The sequence below is a fragment of the Varroa destructor genome, unplaced genomic scaffold, assembly GCF_002443255.2.
Source record: "Varroa destructor unplaced genomic scaffold, Vdes_3.0 BEIS01000001.1, whole genome shotgun sequence".
Taxonomy (NCBI): Eukaryota; Metazoa; Arthropoda; class Arachnida; order Mesostigmata; family Varroidae; genus Varroa; species Varroa destructor.
Window position 1 is genome coordinate 16,235,291 of NW_019211454.1, and position 15,674 is coordinate 16,250,964.

The following is a 15,674-nucleotide window of genomic DNA, read 5'->3' on the forward strand; positions in this document are numbered from 1 at the left end:
TATATATTATTTTCACGCTGATCTCATTAATTTATTTTATGTATGGATATATATATATATACATACACACACATATATTCTAATAATTGCTATATTATATAATTATGACAGTAATTTTTTATACTATATATATATATATTGAGGAAAAAAGCAACTTATATATAGAGAGAATATATAAGGTGGGTACATGTATTCTAAGGGAAGAGAGAAACAAAACGGAATGATATTTAAGTTTATTCTAATATATCTTCTGAGACTGAGCGAATGATGTAAAGGTGGCTTGATATTATGTCGTAATTGTGTCAAGACATCCCGGCCGTTGTGTGCGAAATTGGCAACAATGAACCATTGTCGTCGCATGATCGAGAACGCAAACAGTATGTTTCATGTGAACGGTGCCGCGTAAATGATGTTGTAGTGCTTAAGAAAACACCAACAGAGAACAAAATCAATGAAAAATACAGTGTTTTAATGAAAAGAACTTGCCCAGGTGTCGAGTATGAGTGTCTGGGTGAAACTGTGAATTTCATACCCTTCAAGCTGCTGACAAAGCAAAGAGGGACAGGGACAGAGATAGTATTTTTGTATTTATTTTATTTATAAAAAAGAAAAAGGAAAAAAAATACCAGCTTCATACGCAGAGTTATGCAGTTGCAGGTTTTACGGGCGTGAGAGAGAGAGGGAAAAAAAACTATACTTGCGGAAATTATTGACTCACAACCACGTCAAAAATAAGATGTGACCATTCGAAACTCGGCATATGATAACAGCCCTGTTTGATCTTTGCCATTGAGTTCTCTACGATATGTTTATACTGTCAGCTTTTTTTTTTTCTCGTGTTTTTCACTTAATCTTATTAAAAAATAAATCGTATTTATGTTCTGTGCCTTGTCGTATGACGAGAAAAACCTCCCCGAAAGTGCTTTTGTGGGAAACGAAAAACAGGAAAATCTATTTGAGTGGAACTGAATGAATTTATTGAGAGAGTATTGTATGTTCGGTGTGTCAATTTTGTGTACATCGACGTACTTAATATTATGATAATAATATTAATAATTATACTAATATTAATAATAATAATAATAATAATAAAAATAGAAATAATAAATATGCCGATGATGGGAAGTACTTTTTCTAATAGAGTAGGTATACTTGAATCTCCACCGAATTTCTCAACGTATAGAGAACGACAAAGATTACCGTTTCTGTAAAATATAATTATATTTTTCAATCAAAGTCTTAAAGTGAGAGAAAAAAAAAAAAAAAAAAAAAGAAAGTAAACAAACAGCAAACAAAAATTGGGACAGCTGTTTTTAATCGTTGACGTCCGTTTGGTGCGGAGCCGCGTAGGTTTTAATGGTATCAACGGTAAATTAAATAAAACAGACCTAAATATTATAAAACTATAATTACCGTTATATACCGTTATAATAACAATTTTCTAAATTAAAAAAGGAATACGTTGGAAAAGGCACGTTTGCTAGCAGATCCTCGAGGACATTTGTGGGGTTGGGTCCAAAATGTTTTTTCCTGCGTTAGAAACACATTCGTTACACAAAACGGACAAGCTACGGAAGATGTTGAATAAATGCAACTTGCGGTTTTAGCGCCCTGATCACGCAACCAATTCCGGTCCCGCTTTGCTTCGATCTCATAGAAGTCCCCATTCTTCTGCTTGATTGTTTCCCTATACCTCAACATTACTTCAGTTATAGCTGAAAACTGGTGACCATGCCATCAGTTTTTGGCTCCCCTATTCTCTCTACAAATCTTGCTGAACCGCAATTTAGGCCTGTTTTCGCAAAGGATTTTTTCTAGCCTTTACTTAATCGCTAATCAAATTCCTAGTCTACATGTCACTTCCAACTGAAGTGCTTCTTGTTTTAGTTGCGATGTTGCTGTTAAGCATTGTCTTCGACGGTTGATTCCTAGCATAAGATGAGCCGTCGACTTACGCTCCATTCCGAACCTAGATTTCCTTACTAGCCATTTAACTTAGCAGCCATATCAAACACGTTGCAATATACCATCATGGAAATGTGGCTCCTATCAAACGTTAACATTGTATTATACTTCAATAATCAAGGCTTCACGGCAATGTGGACTTCTATGGTTTTTTCACGCAGTCTTAACTTCGCCCATTAAATGATCACTTGTGAACATTTAATTCCATCTGCCAATTGTTAGTGTCGACTTATATTGTTGTCTACAAGTGGGTTTTTTGACCTCACACGCATTCAAGAGTGGCGCTGTCTACGGCGTCATGGTAGATGGCAAAGCATTCGCACTTCCTTTGATATCTATCACAAGCACCAGTAATTCATGCTCATGAGGAAAACAAAAGTAAAAAATGAGCGTGTACTCACGCCATTTTGTTCCGAAAACGGCGGTACGTTTTTGAAGCTGTAACGAACCTTACTGCCTTTATGGTCCTCAATTAGGTTAGGCATCGCTTCGGAGTTAGGTTAATCTAAGTGACTACGACAGAACGATTGTGTTTCGAAATACTGCTTGCGAACGACTAGTAATTGCAATTTTTTCCTAGTATAATTTCAAAAAATAGTTTAAAAAAATTAGCATGTGAACATATTCAACTATAACGTTAGTGCTCTGTGCGCTACTTCCTTTTCCCGTCGAACCCCTTTTCTATCCCATTTAATAGACAATCGCCATTTAAAGTCGCACATTGAACCTAAGCACGCATCTCAACGTCAGCGAATATCATTCATATTATGCTAATTGTGATGGTCCTAGCTAACTCCTTCTGGCATCACGCCCAACACTATACCCAGCCTGATAAACAGACCCACGCGCAGACACAGATATTGACGGAACAAAACACAAAAAGCCATACATTTACTTTACCAATCTAAATAGTAGCGGTAATTTTTCGATAAACAATAGATGATTATACAATACCAAAATATAGGTACGCGTTCTTGCGTTCATCTAATAAGTGCGCGCACTATGCATCGTTCTATCTGATTTATCGTTCCATACGACAAAATATGCGAATACTCCAACGCGTGTGACACATATAGTGAAACGCGGCCTGAAGATAGGCGTCCGTATACACATTCGAAAACCTTGGACCGTCTATGCGTCTATTCAAAAGGGGACATATACGTGCTGGCTCAGCTGTATTCCAGCCTAGGTATCGCTAGCAAATCTAATCTAGACAATGGCGAATAGAAAACAGTTTCTTTATAAGGGGAACAAATCTCATTAAGCACGTACAGCTCTTCCTCTAACGGTGTTTACCTGACGTTCGTGTTGAAACAGGGAACTCCGTCCCTTTTTTTCGTCTGCTATCTGCATGTAATAGTTCTGTTTCATCGTATAAAGTTTCTGTGGTCGGGCAAAAGCACCCTTCATTAAATTCTCATGTCAAGCAGCATCACCCGGCCAATACGATACGTGGCTGGTTTGGCCGGACGTAATAAACTTCGTAGGGTAAACAGCTTCAAAGGATTCAGAGAACAAGCTTAAGCCAACGTCAAAGCAAAGGCAGGCGGGCTCGCGACAGTTTAGATAGGTAGTTCAACAGCGATTACTGCAGATTTTTCACCTCTTCGCTCTATCGATGATACAGAGATGTTGAGAGCAACGAGCTCCGATGAGCCTGTTTCTATGGCCTTGAAAATACCTGAATTGACCAGTTCGGTGTCGAGTAATATTCAAGCATAGAAATAGGTGAACTTACCTATCATATCGCTGCACCTATATTCACAGTGCCATGTGTTAAATATCGGCGATGTTTTTAGCGGTCGGAACCACTTGATTAGACCTACTAGCAGTAGAGAGCCACTCCAGTATGGGAGAAAGTGTACAGGCTCTTATTAAAGTCCTGCAACCCGCTTTTTAACGAACGTAAATGGTATAAAATGCCACTAATTCGTTTCATACCTTATCCGTTTGCTCATTCAGGATGAATCTATTTAGTCGTTCTGGTGAATAGCCCGGTTGTTCTCGAAGTTAGCACCGAGAAGTTCGATGATACATTTAGGTAGCAAGATCTGTCTTCAAGGGCCATTAGCCTTCGTCATGGGTTATAATTTGAATAAATAAAAAAAAGTGTTTTTTTTTTAATGTTCCTTTTGAAAATGCCTGGATGCACTGTTTCATAGGTTGTTGACTATTTGAAATTTGCATTTTCAATATGCAGCAATGCTTCATGTTGAAACAGCTAAGCAGTGGCTACCATTGCACAATACATAGGCAGTGCACTCAAGAAAGCGAATAAAACTCAATTGTGAGCCTTGGCGCTCCTTTTTGCCACATAAAAACTTTTGAGTGACATCAAACTATCGGCAGAGATCTTTGAAGGTAGACGCTGGACCTTTTGTCAAAGCTAAGTGACCCTTTACGGCTAGTAGGAGACTCAATAGACAGATTTATATTAGATTTAAACAAAACCAAGTTAAATTAAGACACAAAGAGTCTATTATTAGGAAAAACATCCACGACAAAACATCTAGCCTGATAGTCAGGCTATCACCAATTTTTGTTGTAGATCAAATTTTTATTTCTTTTTAAGTTAAGACCTTTTTTTTTCAAGTTATAATCCTATTTTATTGCACCTACCCAATGTTGTCCTTTACTCTCCATTCGTCTAGTTACAAGGCATGATGTTTGTGATGGAAAGTTTCTCCAGGAGCTTACCACACTACGCCTGCGTCTACGGCCGTGACGTTTTATGCAGCGTTTGGATAAAACCGATGCGATCTGAAGGAAACAAGACGCTTGACAAACATTAAGTATACATTCTGGGATCCAGTACGTTTTATAATTATTTTCTTGCTCTATTTTATTATTAATTAAGATATTGCTAATTATCATATCGCTTGTTGTAACACAAACAGCATCACATTGGAGTCACGTGAAAAAATAGCGTTAGAATATACACTAGAATCATAGAAACATAAACTCAGCTTCTTCAAGAACCACTGTCTATACTTTACTGGTCTGCATTCTGTATTGCTGCGTTGTACATAAAACAGCTTTCTCTTGATCTTAAAGTCTCGGAAAATTTTCAATTGATTTTCGATGACTAAAGTATATCTGGAACATGTCAATGCATGCTGACGCTTCCGATTAGATACTCTACAATGTAATGGGTGTGCATTTTGACATGCAGAGCTGTATGGTTAGAGTTTGCAGGGCACCATCACTCTCTGCCCAGAAAACGCAGTTCCGACCATTTGTGAGTGCTCTTTGAGGAATGAGCATCCGTTTCGACCACGGAATAAACAGTTAACGTTGTCTGGCTGATGACAGCCTGACGGGATGGAAAAATGCTCCGAATGAGACCTAGAGCCGGAAACATAGTAATGTTCTCGCTTAGAGTTGGACGAGTTGTCTTTGCGTTAAACGAATGCCTTCGGGCAAAGAGATTTTCGGCCCCGGCGCATCGTTGTTGACGTCTTTAGATATCTTCTATTCTGAGACCATTACCCTGTGAACCTGCAATCATCGTTAGCTTAACGAAACTCGCTTAAACCGCACAACCTTCATACCTTTTGCAGTTTTCGTTCTTTGTTGATACTTCAACGGGATGGTCTTGGCTTGGCTACATAATAGGTAAATTATAAGGCAGTTTATTATCGTAGTTTTACATACATACATACATACATACATACATACATATGGCAAATTCAGACAAGCCGCGTCATTATTATACCATCAAAAGTACACCTTATCGAAGAAACACATGGGTTCACCGAGGCGTGAACAGCTAATCTGCTTGGTTTCCCTTGCTCTCGATGTACGGGGATATGCTCGATCTGCGAGCTATAATAACGCTGTGGTCCAGCGAATTGGTGGAGCACAACGAGCTAAGTTGGTTGCTAACTGGTTATCGATACATACGTATGCTTTCCAATGGAATTTGAATCCGAGACGCTATTATCACAAGCGTCCGGTCTTGCCCTCACGCCCATACTGGTGGCATAATGAGAGAGACGCGATAGCCTGCTGCCGTATAAATGGGCACACTGTATTTCTGCAGTGCGAAAATGCCATGTCAGTTCCGCCGTCGAGTGGCGTAATGATCGCATGATCAGTAGCCGACACTTCGCGCAATTACCTGTCAAATATAGATTTGGAACAATCGTTTGGATCTTCCTGTCGACTTTTAATTAGCGCTTAGCGTTGGTGAAAGTCGTTGCTGGATGATACGTAAGAAACTGCGGTTTCTAAATCCTAAATAAAAGAGCTGCTTTAATGTTACGCGATGCGTCTCGCCTTGGAAAATAAGCAATCGCCGAAAATATCTGTTAAGTCCTAATAATTTGTTTTATCTTTACGGCGTAAACACTTCAGGAAAGTGTTGCCAGTTTCACTCATCTGAAATGCATAGTAAAAACACGCTGTTAAGATACCGATACCTAGCGTTTTTAATCATACAAAATTACTTCTTTCTAATTTTCAGCATTTGCGCAAACAAAAACGACACCAGATAAATAAATAAAGCGTACACTTTTCAATTGCAAGACACATCTATAACTACCTTTTACACTGAGGTTTGCCTCTTCCTGTGTAAAGTTTGGCCGACAAGGTATAGTTCATACTAAAAAATATTAAAAACTCAAAAATGACTGCTTCAGGAACAACGAGTGCCCTGTAAAACCAGTGGAGAATCGAACCTATTAAGCATCTGTTGAGGCTCTAGGACGTTTCAACGCTTAGAAGCCTATGAACAACTCTCCGACTGCTAGCCATGACCAGCTAATGACTGCTAGTTCCCAAGAACTTCATTAGACACGTACGCTATCCTTAAAATGACACTTGTGTGCCATCTTTACTATCAACATTAGCTATTATTGTGGCTTAAGCCGAACTCAGATATTGAGCTTCGGAAGTAATAAAATTCCCCGAACTACTGGCCCTGCCGCAACTGCTGTGTGTGTGGTTGCAGCTTGCGGACCGGATCTATCGTGCGTCGACTTTTGCTTCTGTAGAACTAACGTCATAAACGTCCGAATGGCCCTGTTACATGTCAGCTTTCTGGAAGGGCAAATGGAACGGAGACGCAGGAACCGACATGGAGGACCATGGGAACGAAGACAGCAATCAATATTCGTCTTAATCTTCGAGATCTTTTTGCAACGTCATAAAAGTAGGTTGGGATGGATTCTGTGTGTTGTATTTCAGTACTATAATAACTGTTACAAATAGATACGACAATATAAGCTCCGATCGAAGTTTCTAATCTTTCGGCTTTAATTTCAATAGATAAGGCACACCCAATGCTATGCTGCCAGCACTAAAAATGGCGGTACTTTTAGTCTGCTAAGCATTGCATCAGGCGGCTGACGGCCGAAACGCACCGCGTGTCTACGCCCGCTTTCGGACCTAAACTTCCCCAATAACGGTCCTAAATTCCGCCTGCAAATACGTTACGACGCCAATGTTCTGCGACGACTACTATTAGCACCGTTAAAGTAAATCAAAGGTTTCGACCATTACGTGCCATTGATGTTACTGCTGAACAAAACTATTACAACTAGTGAGGATCTGGGATTGCGTCTGTACGTACTGTCGACACTAAAGGAAATGTACTAGGGGACAAATTTTCCTAAACGCCTTCAGCTAAATTCAGAGCGGACGCTATTCGCAGACTGGGCGACACAATGCATCCCTAACACACTTATTATATATATATATTATATTCATATAATATAATTATATAATAATGTAAATTAATACTCTGCCAATTTTTTGGTTTGTGGAGTAGTGTTCTATTCAGAACTCAGCACTTACTTTGTATGAATATTCAACTGCCCTAACTAATCAAAAGCGGAATATTTTCAAGCTAAATTTATCGGACTTATTTTTCCATAATTAGATCAAGGAAATGTACACGGTACTTCAATAACAAATGCTAAATAAAAATTTAAAAAAAATAAAAAGTAGGTGCGGAGATCAACAAGGATGATTAATCATCTATCGGACAGGTGTATTACATTCTAGACCAAGATTAAAGATGAATGTACTCATTTCATTCTGCTATCGTTAAACATAGCTTCATATAGATGGCTTCGACAAGCACAAAACAAGCTGTGCTCGTGCCCGATGTCCATTTTCACCTTCGACCCATGCTACTATAACCAAGGCTGTAGTTACAATTCAACCTGTGAATTTCGGGTTGTTTAGTTCATTTCAACTTTGGCTTTCGTCGACCTGTCCGATTGTTAACTGATCGCAAAATTCAGATTCTTGGCGTAGAGGTCTTGATTCCCCTGTGTCCCTCACGATCCTGCTACTTCCCGTTGTGCCTCCCGCCTCTTACTTCTATCACGATGTTTTTATCTATGGGCAGCGCAACCTAAACAAATTCCCTTTGCTGATGGTTGGACGGGGAAACGCAACCTCTGCGACGTTGTCCCACTTCGCGTTGGGTTCTTGCTTTTTTCCACTGGTTTGTTGACTTGTTCACGGTTTGAGTGGCTCGCTCACAAAGGTCTGTCGCAGTTCTTGTGCTAATCAGTAGGAGGGGCTACAGGCAAGGGCAAATGAAAATAACGGGAGAGAGGAGAAATTTCACAGCCGCGACTCTCATGGTTGCGGTAGTTCTCCAATGCCCCTGACATCAGAATAAGATTGATGGAAGATGCTAGCGATTGAGTCGGAATTTGTCTATAGCATCATGCTTTATTTGCAGCCGATTCGTACGTAGTCATGTGATCCTGGGGATTGTGAATTGAAGCCCTGCTCGTTTCTTGCTTGAGATTTGAATTCACTCAGTTCTTTATGTACCACTGACGAAGAAGATCCCAGTTCCGGGCTTAAGAGCTCACATTCGGCAACAGAGACAACTCGTTTGATGCTCAGGTATCCGTTTTAGCATATGACTCAAACAAAGGCTTACCGCTGAAGCTCTCGCTTGTTTCGTGTTTTTGGAAACCTCACTAAAGCGTATTCTGTGGGACAGTATTGAACATAGTATTGAAACTTGCTTGATTCTTCTGAGAGAGACGTGGCACTGCCTTAGAGGAGGCATTTTCCGATTTGTTATCGATCAATCGCCTCTAGACAGGTGGCGCAAGAGAGGCCAGATGAAGCAAACGGCTTCAAACAAAATATTTCGGGTAATCTGGTTAGTGCATGGAGGTACGAAACCGTTAAAACCTGTTTCGTTATTATTATCCGATTTCACGAAGCTGGCAAGCCGACTTCGAAACGCACCCCAGATTGAAGGGGTAACCTGTTTTCATTGCGACTGATACTAATCATCAGCTTTCATTTAACACTATATAATATACTTTACATATGATAATGAATATACGTATACCGTAACAATTGAATTTTGTCATACTTGAAATTTACAAGGAAAAGTTGTAGTTTGTATTTTTTAATTTCACTTTATCCTGCCTGTGTTTATGTCCTAACCGTAGAAAATATGATTTCATGGACTATTTAACGACAGTTTTACACAATTAGGTATTATAGACGTGTCTGTGGATAAACATTACAATCTGCACGGCTTGTACGAACAGGAGATGCTAAATAAGTATATGATAGTACGCAATTCGGTATTATGTAATACCGTATTTGATCATGTTATCAGCAGCTATAGCTGTAAGAGGGATGAACTGGCACTAGGAGATAAATGAAATGATTCGTGAGAGTATTTACCTTTGACCAACTGGTAGGTTTATTATTACGACTTACTCGCCACGAAAAACACCATCTTTAACCTAAGAAAACCCCCCTGAGCTTCAGATCGGCCAAGGACAACGATAAGCGCCAAGAAAATGCCTGGCGTAGTGCAAGCTATTCGTCTCGGGTAACTGGGCTTCACACACACGGAAAGTCAACTCCAATAGAGATCTGATTATATATCTGGGTTTCTAGGGTTTACGTAAGTACACGAGGCATAAAGTGACGATGGCTAAATATTGCGAAGCGTTGCAAACACTTGGATTGTCAACTCATTGTGATTTCGAAATTTAGTCATATCATTACCAGTTTCCTTATTCGGCGATACGTGTGGTGACTCTACACATACGAGCTATTCGAATGGGAAATGATCTACGGATAAGGCGTGTGGCTACTATATGCAGAAAATGTTTCCCGAAAAACTAAAATCGTCATTGAGCGAGGATTAATTCTACTTAGGTTAACTTTTTAATAAGAATGATGCTATAGCGATAACGTATTTGACTTCTAAACCTAGAAATTCAGCGCGTCTAGCTCTGACACTGCGCATAGACTCACGCGGTTTCGCGCTTGAAGTCAAGAGTCTGATACTTTTGCAGTAAGGGAACAGAGGCTAACATGAGTGACATAGTCAGCAAAACCTGCATAAATTCAATTTCTGATTTATCTTGCAAAGCTTATGAAGGTCGCAGTCGTCTTAGAAAACTACTGACTCACTGCACGTACAACAGCGTCTTTCCAGTTACCTTTTCCTTCCTCTTACTTGTTTGTGCGCTATCTTTCTTTTTTTTTTTTTTTCACTTTTATTTTTTCTGCGTCCTCCGAGACAAGCATGTGTTACTTTCCAGTCTTGTGGTCTTCTGCCTAGAATGTAACTTCTTCGTTTTTTTAAACTTGTATCCTTCATCCGGTGATCTGCTTTTTTCGTCTGCTAGATATATAAATATAACTGTACAGATCGACTATGTCTATTAGCCATTTAGACCTGTCAAATCTCCAACGCGCATTTACGTGTCTATTGTGATGCGAATACCAGTACAGGGCGCCACCTTACGTCAACTTTGAGCCAGCTACGTCAGCTGAAACTACTGTCTAGAACAGCATGTTATTGATAAACCTCGTACTTACGGACAACTCGTTCTACCGCGTTCAGTCGGCCCCATTTGTTTATGTGTGTTACGTCCTGGCGAGAGGCGATTAAGGTAAAAAAAAGAAGGCCATCAGAACTACACACATAAAGAAAAGGATTGACACAAAGCCAATGCGTTTAGCAGTTGAATCTATATCTATTTTAAGTCGTTTCGTATGCTGCCTTTCAGACTCGCTACAATCACCCGGTCATTTGCTTAAAACCAGTTCAATATATCACCGTCTCTCGCCCCGTAACGAGCGCCCCATCTAATGCGTTCAACGAAGGCTTCAGGCAAAGTCACGCCACAAGTAGGGTTGCCTCCTGGTGGTATTTGCGGCTCTGACATTCATGGCAGCTCGTTCGATCAAGGGGGAAGATTGAGTTACTTATCCCTGTCACATGTTCTCAAACGAATTCCCGATCAAGAGGTTTTATGCTTATGTCCGAAATTAACTGTTATCGATAGAAGAGCAGACGGCACTCGTTATCATATATTCATGTCCGATAAATGCCGTCTGTAGACGTCTGTGACCATGGCGAGATACATAGTAAAAATAATTGGCAATCACAATAACTAAACGTTGCTAAGTTGTATTAGATAATTAATACTCACTGGTTACCTCTACACATGGAGCAAAAATTTTTCGACTATTTGAGAAAAATCACTTGACCCTTGAAAAATGACCACCTTACATCCGATAGATGGAAGGAGATATTATAATAAAATGTATATTTTTCTGATAAACTGATTTATTGCCAACTGTAGAGTAACAGACTCTTATCTTACCTTGTAAACCTTACAAACAAATGCAATAACAATTACGTTTGTTTATACATTTGTAGGTCTCTTGCGAGGGCAAGCTCGGTCTATTACTTGACATAAAAGTTGAGTGACATTCACTAATTGATCGATAGAGTTGCTACGGATAAGCGGGCAAGTTAGCCGTGATTTGTGAAGCAAGTCTGTATTCTGTAGGTCGGGCTTTCTAGGTCCAGTAGCAGGTTCTCTTGCCGACGGGATAGTTTGCCAGCGAGATAATGTCATACGAAGTAGTCGATCGTTCCAGAGCCTCTCAACCAATAACTATGGGTTATTTCGAAAAAAAAATCCATGACAATTAAAGTTATCATTCAGTACTTTCTGGACGTTACGCTGGGGCATCGCTATTTACAAAGGTAGGCCTTCAAAGAAGTCTTTAAGCAATGATAGGAGATTATCGTCGCGGAAAAGGAAGTCGTAGAAATCAAACCCATTTTGAAGCAGTCTTGTCGGTTAAATTCATTTTATGATTATTCGGTGCGGGCTATGAGCGTAAACAGCTTAGACTTTCAAGATCTTTCTCTGCAATTGTTCCCAGAGGCTATCTGCAGATATAGTTTGCAATGGTATGGTTTCGCTATGGCAGATCAGATACATACAAAAATTGTCAGATCTGCCCATCTAAGAACTTCGTCATTTTATTCACCAAGAAAAATAATTATACAAAAAAAAAAGTGCACGGTGCTGATTCTACAGCATGTTAAAACAATTCTTATAAATAACAAAATGTCATTCTAATCGTATAGATTAAACGTTCTAACAAGTCTGAATTAGAGTGCTGCGTGCAAATTTAAAACGTATAGAAAATTCAGAAATTGGCGTTGAAAAACGTTACGCAATCGTTGTAGAGTTGCCTTATGCCATGGATCTCAATGGACCTATGTTATAAATTATATTGCCTATATTACAAGGTATATTTATTTGCTTGAATTGGACAAGGCAAATTCTTCCTATCAAATCATAATAGCTGTCTGTTATCTGACACGTCAGTATAGTTTCTTGTTTAAAGAAAGTCCTTTTCATATCAGTCAGCGAGCCTATCCAGTTACAGGCCGGAGGGAGTGGTACGCGAAACCTGTTTCCCTTCGGTCGCCATGCTTTACTGTCAATTTGGATAACTTCATACCTCTGCTAAGAGAAAAAGTTGCATATTAGCGTAGTCTTGCTTTAGCTGACTGAACAACCTACCTCAATTGCCAGATATATAAACTGTTAATGGAGTTTTGTTACGAAAAACTATTTGACCTTCTAAATGAACAAAATCATCGAGCTTTAATCATTGCATATATGGGTACATGCGTGATGCTGAACGCGTGAAGTTTCGATCTGAAAAACCAATGTCAACTGAAGAAAGCTTACGTGTCGAGAGACCTGCAATTACAAATCTGCACCAGACAGGCAAATAGGAAGACACTAAGTATTTTGAGTTTTACGTTCGGTGCTGTTGTTGAGTGTTGCTTCACGCGGCTAGCCTATTTCAGCCTGAAATAAAGTGTTTCGCGCCCGGCCTCCAACCTAGATAACCTCACGTATGTCAAACAGGTTGGCAAGGCACTATTAGCGGAAATGTAGGTACTCGTCGAAGAGCTCAACGTCTAGTTCAGCCTCGCTGCAAGCGTTCTTACACTATTAACAACGACGACGACACAAGTTTGATTCCCTGTTTATTTGAGCCATAAACAGATGATTTGCCAGGCGTATTTACGCGAGGCCATAGAACGTACGATGCAGTCATTCTAGATTTCGATTTACTCATAGGGTGTCGTATAGCAAAGCCTTGTTTCTGCAGCCATAATCTTTACAACCCACATTCATAAATTTCATTCGTATACGGATCATACAGGTAGGCTGGGTGGCTCTCGCCCGCAGGTCTAGGACCTGTGTTGATGTAGTCTGCTATTTTTAGAAACCTATTAGTTATGTAATCCGTAATTCCACTATTGCATAATTTCGAACAAAAGAAGTAATCACCAGGTAAGAATCAACCAGGTTGATTTTATTTTTCGCAAGTGTCTTGATGCTCACTCGGTTAAGTCGGGGTCTGACCTGATGTTTGAAACCCGACTGTCTGTTCATACGAATAGGTAACGATTAGAAATTCGCTAAGCCTAATTCTCATTATCCCTAAAAGAATATATTCGAAACTACACAAGTGATCAGAACGCGTCTGCTCATTAGTCTACATAGACGAAGCGCCCATTCAAGGGAGGGAAATGGCCAGTTTACTGCTAAAGCACAGCGGCTAAGATGTCGTCCAAGTGGAACTTTTCACTCTTGTTAGTACTGCCTAGAAATTGAATCTTTTTGGCGAGCATTGCGTGACGCACGGTGTTCAGACGATGTTTCCCTTGTTCAAAGCTCTAGCTAAGTACGCCAAGAACAACTGTAGATATACGAGGAAGCGTATGAATCGCAATAGGATTGAAGAAAGGTAGATACATTTAGGCTAGTTCCTAAAGTTATGACAATATGTAATTGTTATAGTGAGTGAGTTTGAAGTGCTGTACAAAAAACAACGGCATCGACAAAAATAAGAACACTACTTGTCATCGTAGTCTTCGTCACTAAAATTATTGCCGTCATCCGTTGCATCCAGAACAACATGACCACTTAACGGAACCCACAAAGGTGGAATATCGTATAGATGGCGTCTACAGTTTCCTGAAAATTAACGAATCGCAGCGAGGGACCCACGCTGATTGACAATCTGTGATCGGATGGGGAACATCCACGTCACCAATGTGCGCTTCTCCATCGTCCTTCCGAATCTTCCTGCGATGTAGCACACCCGCTCCGTTTCAACACCGTAGCAAAAGTCTGTATTGACCATCTACACGAGGCTCTATAAATTGTAGTGCGACGTTCCTAGTTGATAACTTAACGATAGTGCACATGCGATTGTGAGATATATAAACGGATAGGTCACGTTGTGTCCTTATGATCAGTTACCATAGGAGCTAATTGGCGACGCTTTCTAAATGCCAGTGAAGCAATGCATATGATGGCTCTCATATCGCCGCATTCCAACCCCTTCTTCGACCGAGATAACTGGGTCCGCCCATGATAACCCATGATACCGAGTTCAAACCGCCCGAGATTATACATTTCTTGCTCACAGCCACGCCAATGTTTAGTGACGCTTTACTTGAGCCTTGAAGGTAACGGATTGGTAGTGGGGGACACGTACTGTGTTCTCTAACGTTTTATAACCCGAATAAGTTCGTTCACTTTTTTGCTGTCTACTATCGTTAGCATGTACGGTTTAGAGACAAAGGTAATGAGGTGTACGCTGACTCGGTTCCATATAGTTACCCCTATTCAGTTACTCATTTGGAGTACAAACATAGCCCTGTCTGACCGGTAGCGAGTGGGGTTCACGACTAGAATTGTCTGGACTGCTCGCTCCATACAATGTAGCGGATGATACCGAAAATTGTCTACGGATGAACTTCGAAACACAATTGTCTTTACACAAACTAGAAGTGGAAAAACTGTCTTTCAGTTAGTAAAAGATATTTTATCAAGCTGTTTTGCTAGATAGAAGTAAGCATTTACGTGCAATTTATTAATTCGCATATATGGCCTGATGGTAGAATCTGATACACTCTCCTACTGCTCTTTATCATCTAATTGAAGAATAATACTGACTTATTGCTGCCGATGTTGTTCTAGTTGTCATTGTTTTAGATTTAAGTTATAGCGTCCTATCTCACGAGACCATATTATGACGCACCTACTTGTGACCTAATACCATAAACCGACTAGCCCCGATTTCTTCACCGACTTTTCCATTCAATGTGTCTAGACGTGCTGACTGCGACCCGACCTTGAATTGCATGCTCCGATAAATCGGAATTCTCTTCTGCGCTTGTCGACCGGAGAAAAGATCCGTATGTCGGAAGCACTACCTACACCTTCACATGGTTCGGTGTCGACGAACTAGGCTGATCTGACATGAAATGAGGGATTACATCAGGCCACATGTTATAAATATCGTAATTTCTTTAGGAGTTACGTACCGAAGCTATGAATACATGGGCAAACAGGACAAATGTATTTTCG

General features: G+C 40.1%; 1 protein-coding gene across 3 annotated transcripts in view; it reads right to left on the reverse strand.

Moving 5' to 3' along the window:
* Positions 1-15,674, reverse strand: part of LOC111243040 (uncharacterized) — a 277,350-nt gene that overhangs the window by 100,950 nt on the left and 160,726 nt on the right. The gene's annotated exons all lie outside the window — the stretch shown is intronic.